We start from the raw sequence: 12,742 nt of genomic DNA on the forward strand, positions 1-12,742 counted from the left end.
ATCATAATTTGCCCAGGTATTACAAGCTATGGAAGAAGGTGGCCCTGCGCAGTACGCCCATGACAATCTGTCTGCCACTGCCATGGGCCCCAATCCTGAAACAGGGTACACATGACCACACACATTGCACAGACACGTCTGTGGAATGCACTTCAGTATGTATGAGAGCATATGCAGCTAGGGCTGCAGGTCCACCACACATGAACAAAACAACCATTGGTAAATGCAATGAGTTAAATCACACTTTTGTGGTCAAAACATAATCTAGGTAGAAGGTAGGCAGAGTGTTTCATACACAGTATGTATCAAAGATGTACACATTTCAGACATATATGTAGGCTGCACACAAATTTCCATAAGCTCCAAATATCCATACAGACACAGTTGTCGGGTAACATTTGCTAGGTAGCATTGGTTCACACATCATCAACAATGCTTGATCTGTGTATGTAGTTTTCAATATTATGCTCTGTATGACAACATCACACATCACATACAAAAACACAATACACAATCACAAACCAGAAATATTTCATTATACTGACTGCTAAACATATGACTGTTGTCACACATGCATATATATGCACGACATGCAACTATTTGCTTGCTGTTGACTCTGTAACACACACATTGGAGGAACAGACCAATCACACCCTCATCACTTTGTTGCATGGACTACCACATGTGGCCATACCCAATATATCACACTGCAGCACAGCTCATGTCAAATGCATGTTGATTCAGAGTGCATCTAAGGACTATGGAAAAAAACACGTAATCAAGAATTGAGTAAAAATAAATGACGCAAATGCATCTAAAACATCCGCAAGCGCAAAGAACATGACACTGGGCCCTTAGAATGAATTCCACCTAAGCTCTCAATGCTGATTTTCATAGAAATCGACGTATAACAGTCAAGAGTCAATATAAATGAGGCACGTGGGTTATGCGTCTAAAAAACCCATGCAAATGTCAAATGCATCATATAAATATAAACATAACTGAAAACGTGACACACGAGGAAAGGGAGTGATGTAATAGGAAATCCTGTCTACAAGCACGGTACAGTGAGTGTAGTTTCACTTTCTCTTTACTGTCTGTGCCTTTTTGACTGTGTGGTTGTGTTTTAGTGCTGGTGGTTGTGTCTTGGTTACTTATTGTATCTTGTGGTGTCCCTCCTGTTGTGTTGCGTTAAATATTGTCTGCTTTTTGTCCCAGTATTTTTTATTTTGTGTGTTTCTTGTGTATATTAATATTTGTACTGTGGGGTGTCTGTCCAGGGTAGTTAATAATTTGGGATAGTTGGGATTAGTTAGTGGGCTTAAGTTTCCATTAATTTATATTTTTTTTACATAGTTTGAGTCAACCGTTACTATTGATAACATATCTGGTGGGGGGGTTGACCAGGATGGGAGAGGAAGAGTTGGGTGGATTTGAGTGGCTGGTAGCCTACTACCTGCCGATGATGCAGGATTTGGGGACCTGGTTATCCAGGGGTACCGGACCGAGGCAAGGCGGCTGTGGTGGGGCAAGGTGCTCCACCACCAGAAGAAGGTCTACAAGAGCACCAGGAATGAGCACCAGCTCAAGCATCACCAGGAAGATCTGGTGGCCAGGGAGCTGGATCTGCTCGATTATCTTGGTGTGGAGATTGGCAGACCTGTTGGTGAGTGTTGCTTTGGCATACTATTTACTGGTCACTGCTCCTGAATGACAGCAGCAGACGAGATGGAGTGCTGCATGCAATGCTTGTGGACAGGTTGCATGCAACCAGAATGAAGCGTATCTGGGCCAGTCTAGACATGGAGTTCACATGTCCAACCATGATACCAATGCAGGTCAGATATTTGGTGATATCACAAAGTCACGCATTTCAGGGACCATGGCAACTCCTGTGCCCCGGCATAGTGTCATGTATGAGATACCAAGGCACCTCCAGCCTACCATTTTCCCATGGATTGTGTCAGCAAAGTTGGGCAATGCATGTATAGCACATCTTTGTCATCATATCATGCACATGATCCCTGCCCCTGCCATTAGGTCAGCAAAGGGGGCTTACCCGCTTCAGGGGGCAAGGTAAATGGGGTATTTGATACCGTCAGACAACTTTGCCACATCAGTCATGGATTACGCAATGCATGATCATTGCACACTTATAATTGAGCCGCATGTCTATCACAAAGTGCCTCTGGGTGCCTTGCAGGACAAGCTTGAGTACCTGAGGCAAAGCACCAAGGTGGTGTCATGTATTTATTGCACAACTCCCCCTTATACCATGTAGTTCCATCTTCTATAGATTGCCCACATATGGTTGTTGCAGGGTGTAGCACTATATGAGTCTCTGGCCCAGTGTAAGTGTACAGATGTTTGTCTCTCACTCACCTGAGTGTCTGTGTCATGGTGTGATCGCAGTGGTGTGTTTGTTGCACTGTTTTACACTATGATAACTAGCTCACTCCTCTCAAATAGTACACACTGAAATTTGTTGTCCACTTGTGATGACTGTGATATGACACTAGCATGGTTTTCCATGCATATCTTACAGGTGGACCTGCCCCCTACATGATCGGGGAGGTGGCACGATTTGAGGTCCCAGATGTATCTAGTAAGTGTGATAATGTGTGTCCTGTGAAGTAATCCAGGGTTTGGTGTGAGTAAGTCATCTGTGTTGCATACAATGCTAGATGTGATAAGCTGTCCAATGATCAGATATCAAAGTAGGCTTGATGGTGACATTGTGTCCCATTGAAAGGATCTCCATGCACCACCAGAGGGTCACTCCTTGTGAGGCTTGTGGTGCTCAATGGCCAGCATTGTGTAAACAAGGGGATGACAAGCCACATGTAGGGCCATATGTGACTAAGAATGGCAGAGTGCAATGCTGTGAGAATATTGGCAGTAGTGCACTCCATCATTCTCACAACACAGGGATCCAGCATTTTGAACCCAATTTAGTGCATCCCGGTATTCTCATGAAGATGGAGAACTGGGCTGGCACTTGTCCCCAGCATGGCGCTCCGTATTTTGCAATCCATGTATGTAACACTTATGTAGAATGTCATGGGTGCGCATGCAGGTCAAGGCCAAACGTGTGCTGGCATGGACATGGGAGTGTAAGGAATTGTATTTCAGATCAGGTATTGTTGGGTGTCTACACTTGGGCACATAAATGTAGATATGATAGACCTATGGATACCAGCTTCCTAGTTGTCAGCCCTCCTAAAATATGGTCCACTCCCTAACTCCATGTATGAGTGGGCATGCCTCTGTGGATGCCCAGAACAGTTGAGATGATGGATTGCATGGCCATCCCCCCTTTGGGCACAGGGGGAGAGGAATACCAAATATGGAGGTAGATGTGATGCTCACAGTGTAGGAGACAGTTATATTGATCAGGATTGCATGTGTACCTATCAGCAGTGACCCCTTATGGTTACCAACATCATCCCATCCTCCCAATAACATGTTTAAGTTACTAGTGATGTATGTTGAAACTTGACACAGATGATGAGGAAGTTTTGGCCTGATCTATGTAAAGTTTGCCCTGCCTTTGCATTATTACATATTACGCATAAGCAATGCACACCTCCATGTTTTTGGTTCATATTCATGTTTTCCGTCGCTTTGGTGTCAATGAAATGATGCTAAGGCAGCGTTGTCTTTACATTTATCATGGCCATGGTCTTTTCTGGAATGTGAGTTGGAGTGCATGTGTAATTAGATGTAGAAGTGTAATCTAATAATCTGTGCATACTCCACACAATGCTGACACTGATGGTTGACTGTCTCCATTTAACAGTTGCCAACATGACCAATGAGGAACTGCGTGCATTCCAAAAGAGGGCAGTCCAGTACCACCATATCCTGGCAGTAGAATCTGGGTTCCGGAGGATGGCTTGCCGCTATCGTGCTGAGAAATCAATGGGGGAATGGCGGGCATTCACACAAGGGGGGCCCACACTGGCAGGGATCACACAGAAGAGACCCAGCTCCACAGCAGTGCAGGGGGACACAGCTGCCACCAGGTCAACACCCACAACTGAAACAGCTTCAACCTCGGTGCAACAGCCCACACCACCTGCTGCCATGGACCTTAAAATGCTGCAAGATCTGCAGAGGGCCGTTTCCCTTGTGTTGCAATGGTTGTACAGTTTGGAGAAGGAGGTGGCTGCCAATACAGAGAGACTGAAATATATTTTAAAAACCCTCAAGAAGGCCTAACTATGAGTGCCTTCGGAACTGTCACCTCCCAGTTCTGTCCCCTCCCTCCTCATTTGTATTCATTTTTTGTAGTGGGTTTAATGGGGTTAGTGTTAGGTTAGTATAGGTACGTAGTTTAGATAGGATAAATGGATTTGGGGGGTGTTTTTTTTACTTTTTACATGTTAATTGGTGGGTTGGTGTATGGGTAAGGGGTCATGTTTAAGTATATATGTGTGTAAAAGAAAAAAATTAAAAAATTAAAAATATTTCTTTGTTTAGATTTAGTTAGTATATGTGTAGTATAGGTATATGTTGTCCTGCATATGTCCCATAACTTAAGGGGGGTGGGGAATGTTTACAGTGTGGTGTTAAAAGTGTTAGGTAAGTTTAGCATAGGGTAGTTAGGTTTAGTTGTTGGTTAAGTATAGTTAGTTTAGGTTAGGATAGGTTTTCTTGATTGTTTTAGTTCAGTTTCATAATTAATAAACATTTTTGGGTACTCCTTTACTTTTTGTGTCATATGATTGTGTCTCATGGTCTTCCAATTAGTGCACAGTAAAAATTGTGTGTTGGCCTAGGGATTCCGTTCTGCCTCCAAATCCCTCTCTTGACATGTTTATCACCTGTTTACAACTGAGCTGTCACATTGGCAGCAACAACACATCTACTTGTCTACAAATCTGCCATCCAGTGTATCCACCACTCAAGGTGTCTATGTTCACTTTGTATTGGACAAGTAGGTATGGCAATTCATCTGTCAGTGTCAAGGGCCTGAGTAGGAATGTTGGACATTGTGGCACATCTGACAACAGCCTACATTTAAAATCTATTTTGCAAAACTGACCAGTGGCAATTACAGATGAGGTTAAGTACCTCTGTTTCACACCAATGTGTTCTACTGGTGCTCGAAGCTGACGATATTGCCCGAGAACTGTTTCACAGCCATTCCTGCCGTATGTAGTGAGTGAAGCATACATGTGTTCTACATTTTTGACATACTCAGTGAATTGCTTGTAGGGGATAAGACCAGCATTGTTGTTTATCAAGTAGGAACCTTGTGTGTAGATATATGCCCCAATATTCCTACACTCTTGTACTGCCACTCTGTGACTAATGGCATGGTTACACACATCACAATTTGTAAGTGTAGTAGATGTGTCACAATACACAAAGACATGCTGTTTGTGTAGGAGGTGTTTATTTACAAGTGTCGTAGTGCAATATTTACAATGTCCAGGTCAGTGACCCCATTAGTGAAATCCATACAATTATTATTTTTATTTAAAAAAAAATATTTTTATTAACAATTTGCTGTTATACAAATACAGAATGATTTGGCGTGGTAGTTGAGATTACACATGCAGCTCAGGGTATTACGTATTTTTTGGTCAAATATCATGTACTTTCTTTTACTTTTACATCAATTTGAATTGCTTATTGTCTAATTCCGAAGCCTCGTACATTTGCCTGTGCACCACCTGAGAGCTATGCCATCGATCTGATTGTTGTACATCTAGAACAGTCTTTAACTAAAGTTAAACAGATTAATGGTGCGATGGAACTTGTATGGGCAGGTGGTTCCATTATCTGAAGTCAACTTCCTCTCCGTTACCCTGGAGCAGGGTTGGCACTTTTCATGTTATCCATCCCTATTTTAATCCCAAAACGGTAACTCCTTCAAATAATGCCCGTCCCCTCTAAACCCACTCGGTCATTTCTGTGCCCTCGGCCGTGCATTCCATGTTTGTCTTCGTTTCCCTTCTAGTGTCTTCTAGGTTCTGAACCCTGGTTTTATCCTTCCCTACCCCAGGAGTTGTGTCACTACCGATCTCTATCTTGGGCCTTTTTTTTAAATCTTTATGTCAGTCCCTCTGTGGTTGTGTCCATACCCCTCAGCATCCCTTCCCACTTTGTCGGTATCTCCTCCCATTCTGAAGCAATAGGGGTCTGGCGGAGTCCACGCTCCTCCTACCTCTTCAGTATCTGCAGTTCTGCTCTGGCCCACTTCTCTACTTCCCGTCTCCATTCCGTCAGTGATGGGCATCTGGGTGATTTCCACCCCAATGTGATCAGTCTCTGGTATAAAACCAGAGCAAGGTTCAGAAAACGACCCCTCACTTTCCCACGTGGGAGTCCAGTTCCAAGACCCAATAGGCACACACTGGGAGATAGGGCTAAATCCCTTTCAAGCAGTCTAGAGAGGTCCGTCAACACACTGCCCCAGCCCTGACGCAGGTCTGGGCAGCTCCACACCATGTGGTTGAAGTCTGCATTCACATCACTGCACCTGGGGCATGCCCTGGGGACCCCCGTACATTAAGGATAGGCGGTGTGGGGTGAGGTACGTCCTATGCGTGTAATTATATTGAGTATATCTCAGTCTCGTGTTTCTCAATACTTCCTTTGGGTACGCGAGTACTCTACTCCACTCTGAGTCTGTTATTTCATTTTCCAAGGCTCTCTCCCACCTCTCCCGTAAGGATTGCATTGGGTCAAGGGCTCCTTCCTGTTGGGCTCAATACAGTCTTGTGATGTGGTGTGCATCATCCCCCAATGTTAGGAGGAGGTGTAATATCTGATGGGTGGCAGGCTCTGCATTCACTGTTTCCCAGTGTTCCCGCAGATTATGTCTTAACTTTTGGTACAGAAGGAATTGTCCAGGATGGATTCCTCTGTCATTCACTAGATCAGTAAAGGGCCTCAACACCCCGTCCCGGAATAAGACACCTACCGTCTCTACTACCGCCCTTTTCCAAATCCTGATCACTGTACCCATCAAGCCCTCCTCCCCTTGATCTAGTATTAGGGCGGTCAGTGGCAGGGCAGGAGAATGAGGGGATCCCACCCCCACTCGTCTTGCACACCCCTTTCAGCAAAGAATGGCTACTTTCGTCATCAGACTGTCCATTTGGCGTGTCACCTTCCTATTAATCAATTGCGATATGACTCGGTCCGTACCTCTATCTCCCACTGTAATCCATCTGTCCAGGCATCCCTTTCCAGCGAACCAACTGGCGACCCATTGCCGTTGGCATGACAGGTAGTAGGCCTCAAAATCTGGAACCCCCAGGTCCCCTGCTAAAGTTGGTCTACACTGGGTCAGGAGTGCTGTACGTCTGTGGCCATCATCCCAGATAAGCTCCCTAAGTAGGGTATTTAACTCTCGAAACCACGCTGAGGGAATCGATAATGGTAGGTTGACAAAATAATAGAGGAGGAGGGGAAGCATGATCATTTTAGATAAAGAAATTCTGGCCATGATGGATAGTTTTAATGAGCGCCAGAAACCTACTGAGGCTCTCAGGGAGCGGAGTGCCCTTCCAATGTGTCCATCTCTCAGATCCCCAGTCTCATGGTATACCTGTATACCCAAATACTTAAAAGTGCGTGGAGCCCAAACTATGTCCCCAGGGCAGGAGGAGGGTCAACCATAAGTTTGAGTTAGGGGAAAAACGAATGTCTTGCTCCTGATGAGGCATAGGCCTGAGAGTGCACCGAAATGGTCCAGCGTCTGCAATGCCCAAGGTAGACCCAACTCTCCATCATTGAGGTAATGAGTATATCATCAGCATATAGTGAAATGATATGTTCTGATTGACCCCATTTTACTCCCTTGCCAGTGCCCTTGCTACGCATTGCAACCACCAGTGGCTCTATGGCCAGAGCAAATAGAAGCGGCGATAGCGGGCACCCCTGACGCGTCCCCCGGTATATAGGGTAAGTATCTGATATCATTCTGCCTGTTCTCACCCTCGCCAACAGTGACATGTACAGCAAATCCACCCATTTTATCCAGCCTTCTGCCATTCCCATCTGCCGCATCACTGTTCTCAAATAGTCCCATCTGACCGAGTCAAAAGCTTTCTCGAAATCTACTGCAAGCAGCACTCCCGCCTCGGGCCTCTCTTCTTCAGGCATGTGCAAGATGGCGAACAAGCTCCTCAAGTTCAAAAAGGTCCTGCGGTTCGGACAAAGCCATTTTGATCAGTATGCACTAACCCGGTGATGTGGCGTAGGAGTCTATTGGCTAAGGCTTTACTAAGGATTTTAAAATCATTATTTAACATCGATAGAGGTCGAACGTCCATTACTGAGGCCTCTCTCGACTTCATTTTGGGCAGAGGGACCACCAGTGCCTCACTAAGTGAGTCCAGTAGCATTCCACGTTGCAATGCCTCCGTGTACATCTCCACCAACTGGGGGGCTAACAGTGCAGTATATTTTTTGTAAAAGTCCATGGGAAGTCCATCCATCCCTGGGGTCTCACCGGAGGCCAGTTGTGCAATAGCCTCCTGTACCTCATCTACCGTCAGCGGGCCTCCTAAACTATCCTGTTCCTCAAGTGCTAGCGTGGTCAGAGGGAGTGGGCGCAAAAAATCGTTGAGGTCATCTGCTCTAATCTCTCCAGGGGCCCCGTAGAAATGGGAGTAGTACTCTTTGAAGGCGTCATTTATGGGTCCCGGCATACACTGACGTTTCCCCCCTTTATCGTAGACACTTGTGATGGGTCCACTGTCCCCTTCAGCCCTCACTAACCACGCCAGCATTCTACCTGATCGGCCCTCCTCAGCCTGGAGTGATGCCAGATATTCCCGGAGGCTGTGACAGCAAAGCTGCTCTTCCACCTGGGCATATGACTTCCGTGCCTGGACATATCTTTCCTGTGCTACATCTCCGTTCTCCCCACCTCGTTCCCCTTTGTTTATTATCCTCTCTAAACTATTCAGTTCACGTTCTAGAGTGCGTCTCACTCCAACTGTCTGACCTAGGCAAAAACCTCTAGTTGTCACCTTGAGGGCCTCCCATTCCAAGGATCTTGAAGAGGCTGATCCCTTATTGGTTTTAATATGGTCTGAAAGGTGTAGGCGCAGGGATTCTCTGTATGCTTAGTCCTCTAACGAGCCGGGGGTCAGTCTCCATGTTGGGACAGGAGGCCTATCCATTGTCGCTTTCCAAGTAACCAGTAGGGGGTTATGGTCCGATAATGTGCGAGCAAGGTATTCTGCGCGGGTCATTCCCTGCAAGATATCTGCTGTACACACCACCCTATCTATTCTGGTATGTACTTGGTGAAGTACCGAATAGAATAAATAATCCCTCTCAGGGGGGTGATGGACCCGCCATACATCCACTAGGCCCCACGCATTCATCCATTCTCTAAAAAAATTTGCCACTCTATGTGTCGCTGCCCCTGTAACCGGTGGAGAGGATCGGTCTAAGTCCACGTCTAATATTCCGTTAAAGTCTCCCCCGATTAAGATACCCCCGGTTTGTTGCCGTGTGAGATGACTCAACAGTTGCGTTATGAAGGGGACCTGATCTTGGTTGGGGGGGTAGACACTGCCCAGGACAATTGGAATTCCCTGAAGCCTCCCCTCCGCTATCACAAACCTACCCTCATGGTCTATGTCCTTAGATATGACTTCAAAGGGAAGCCCCCGCTCGTATCCAAATCAAGGCGCCCCTCACATACGCTGAATAGCCAGTGGCAAACACCTGTCCTCTCCATCTACGCCTCAATCTCTCCACCTCTCCTGCGGTTCAGTGGGTCTCCTGTAGCATTGCCACCTGCACACCCCTTCTTTTAAAAAAGGACAGTATTCTGTGACGTTTGGATGGGGACCCCATACCGCGTACATTCCACGTTAGTATATTATATTCCGCCATAGGGTTGTCTTATTAGCATTCCAGGTTGCCCACCCCTGCCCTGGGTACAGTCTCCCCGTGTTTCGGAATGTGTACATAAGTATTTCTCTCCACCCTGCCCATCGCACCTGCAAAAGTTGTAACTGTAAAACCCAACTCCCTAACCCCAGGGCGCCTTGCAAACAGTAGGTTGCCCAATAAACTGTGCAACAGTGCAACATGTTCAACGGAGTATCTGAAATTCTCGCCAGTCTGTGTCACGATTCACCCTGAGCTTACCGTCGATGTTGGAGAGAGGTGGTGAGCGGCCCCGGTTCCTGCAAGTCCTGCTCTGGCCGAGGTAGGGGCGACCCCTTCCGGTAGCCACGGTGCTGTTTCACAATAGAAAGCCACTACAGTCCGTGCCCTCCAGAAGGAGTCCCAGAGGAAAAACCCCAAAAGGGTAAAAAACCTCCAACAGGAACTCCCTGAAACAGATGGAGGACACAAGGAATTAGAACTTAAGATCCTGGAATTCTGGAGACTGAAGACAGATCAAGAATAACTGGTGCCCCAAGAGGAAACCAGCCGGAGCGTGACTACCACCGTAGGAGTGTTGCAACGCAACGAGAAGGAAGATAGATTCCCCTTATATACCCCTAGATAGGAAGTGGGAAACAGGAAGTAGTAATACCACCATCTTGGTTTGGGAAAAGGTCATGAGTAAAAATAGAAAAGATGCTCCTGAGAAAAGAGAAACAATGCATGCAGGGAAGACGGGAAGTGAACCGCATGCTGGGGAGGAGAAAGGCATGCTTAAAAGCTAGTCATGTGTAAGCAGACGGATTTTGCAGGTATAACAGGTAAGTGGGTATGTGGAGGGAGGTCCCGGGCATCCTTGGAGCGTTAATTGGCTGTGCGCGCTGACCGCGGCGAGCACCGTGACCCGATTCGGGGTCTCCGGCCCTGCCGCGCTTGCAAAGTAACTCGCGGCCGGATAAAAGGGCTGCGGTGGGTGCTGCGACCCTTGAACTGAGCCGTGGCTTCTCCTGCGGCCTGCCCGCGGGCCGCCGAGGTCTCCTTGGAGTGCGCCGCAGCGGACTGTGCTCGTGGCCGCGGCGCAACAGTAGGTCCCCCCCCCGAGGCCCCAGGCTTGTGAGGAAAAAGACGGAAGAAACGACGGACCAAAAGAGGGGCATGAACCGAAAGTGCATCTTCCCAGGAACACTCACTCATAGGGTAGCCTTTCCAATGAATAAGATATTGGAGGCGACCATGGAAAAACCGAGAGTCACAGATCTCCTGGACCTCGTATTCGGGCACATTATCAATCAACAGAGGAGGAGGACAGGTGAATTGTCTGTGAAAAGGGTCAGGAAGGTAAGGTTTGAGTTGTGAGACATGGAACACAGGATGTATCTTCCAAGTCTGAGGCAGACGAAGGCGTACAGACACAGGATTGATCTTCTGGAGAATCAGGAATGGACCATAATAACGAGGTTTAAATTTGTTCTGGGTAAGTAGAAGAGGCAAGAATTTAGAGGAAAGCCAGACCTTATCGTGGACCTGATAATGCGGGGCCTCACAACGTTTCTTATCAGCCATCCTTTTCATGCGTGTCTTTGTGGCTACAAGATTTGAACGGATAACACGTTGGATACCCCGTAGTTGCCGGACATATGAGGAAATGGCAGGAAGATTGGAAGTATCTTTCAGAGGAGTAGAAAAAGCCTTAGGATGGAAAACATAAGAACCATAGAAAGGGGAGACTTTCGAAGCACTGTGTACTGGGTTGTTGTAGGAGAATTCTGCAAGTGGTAAATATGTAGACCAATTACTCTGTGTAGCATTGCAGAAGCTGCGTAAATATTGTTCGAGGCCTTGATTCACCCATTCTGTCTGTCCATTAGTTTGAGGATGGAACCCTGATGATAAGGCCACCTCTATTCCTAGGGTCTTACAGAATTGTTTCCAAAACCGGGAGATATATTGAGGACCCCGATCTGAGATAATGACCTGTGGTAGTCCATGAAGCCGAAAGATCTCCTGAGTAAAGATTTGGCTTAGTTCCTTAGCCGTAGGTAGTTTTCTTAACGCCGTGAAATGTGCCATCTTAGTGAAGGAATCAATGGTTACCATTATCACTCGATTTCCAACTGAAGAGGGCAAAGAGCACATAAAATCAGTGGAGATAGTGTGCCATGGACCTGGGGGAACAGATAATGGGCGAAGTAATCCCACTGGTTTAGTACGGGTGTTTTGGCTTGTGCACATATGGGACAGGACGACATATAGTCCTCAGTATCAGCCTTGATAGTGGGCCACCAGAAAGAGCAAAGCAAAAGCTCTTGGGTAGCTTTCATTCCGCGATGACCTGCAATGGGGGAGTTGTGACACATACGTAGGGCTTCTGTCTGGACTATCTTAGTAGGTAAGAACAGGGCTTGGTTGTGGTAATAGTATCCCTGATCTATATGAAGCTGCAGGCGTAAATTGTTCATCTCTGTAGTTTCCAGGTGGGAATATTCGGATTTGACCTGGTCTAGGAATGTCTGTACTAAACCAATAATCTTATTGCTTTCTAATAGGTTCTGTGCAGGAGAATCGCTACACTCAGGGTAACGCCGAGACAAGGCATCGGCCAAGATATTCTGAGAACCAGGGATGTATGTAATGTAAAAATCATATTGACTAAAAAAGAAAGCCCATCGAGCCTGCCGGCTATTTTGACACTGAAAGTTTCTCAAGCATTGTAAGTTTCGGTGATCTGTCCGTGCCTCAAAGGGTTCTTTCGAGCCCATCAGGAAGTGTCTCCATTCCGTGCACACTGTCTTCAAGGCGAGTAATTCTCGTTCTAACACCGAATAGTTCTGCTCCGAATCGGATAATATGTGTGAAAGGTAGAATACAGGAT

Source organism: Pleurodeles waltl, chromosome 8 (genome assembly GCF_031143425.1).
Source record: "Pleurodeles waltl isolate 20211129_DDA chromosome 8, aPleWal1.hap1.20221129, whole genome shotgun sequence".
Lineage (NCBI taxonomy): Eukaryota > Metazoa > Chordata > Amphibia > Caudata > Salamandridae > Pleurodeles > Pleurodeles waltl.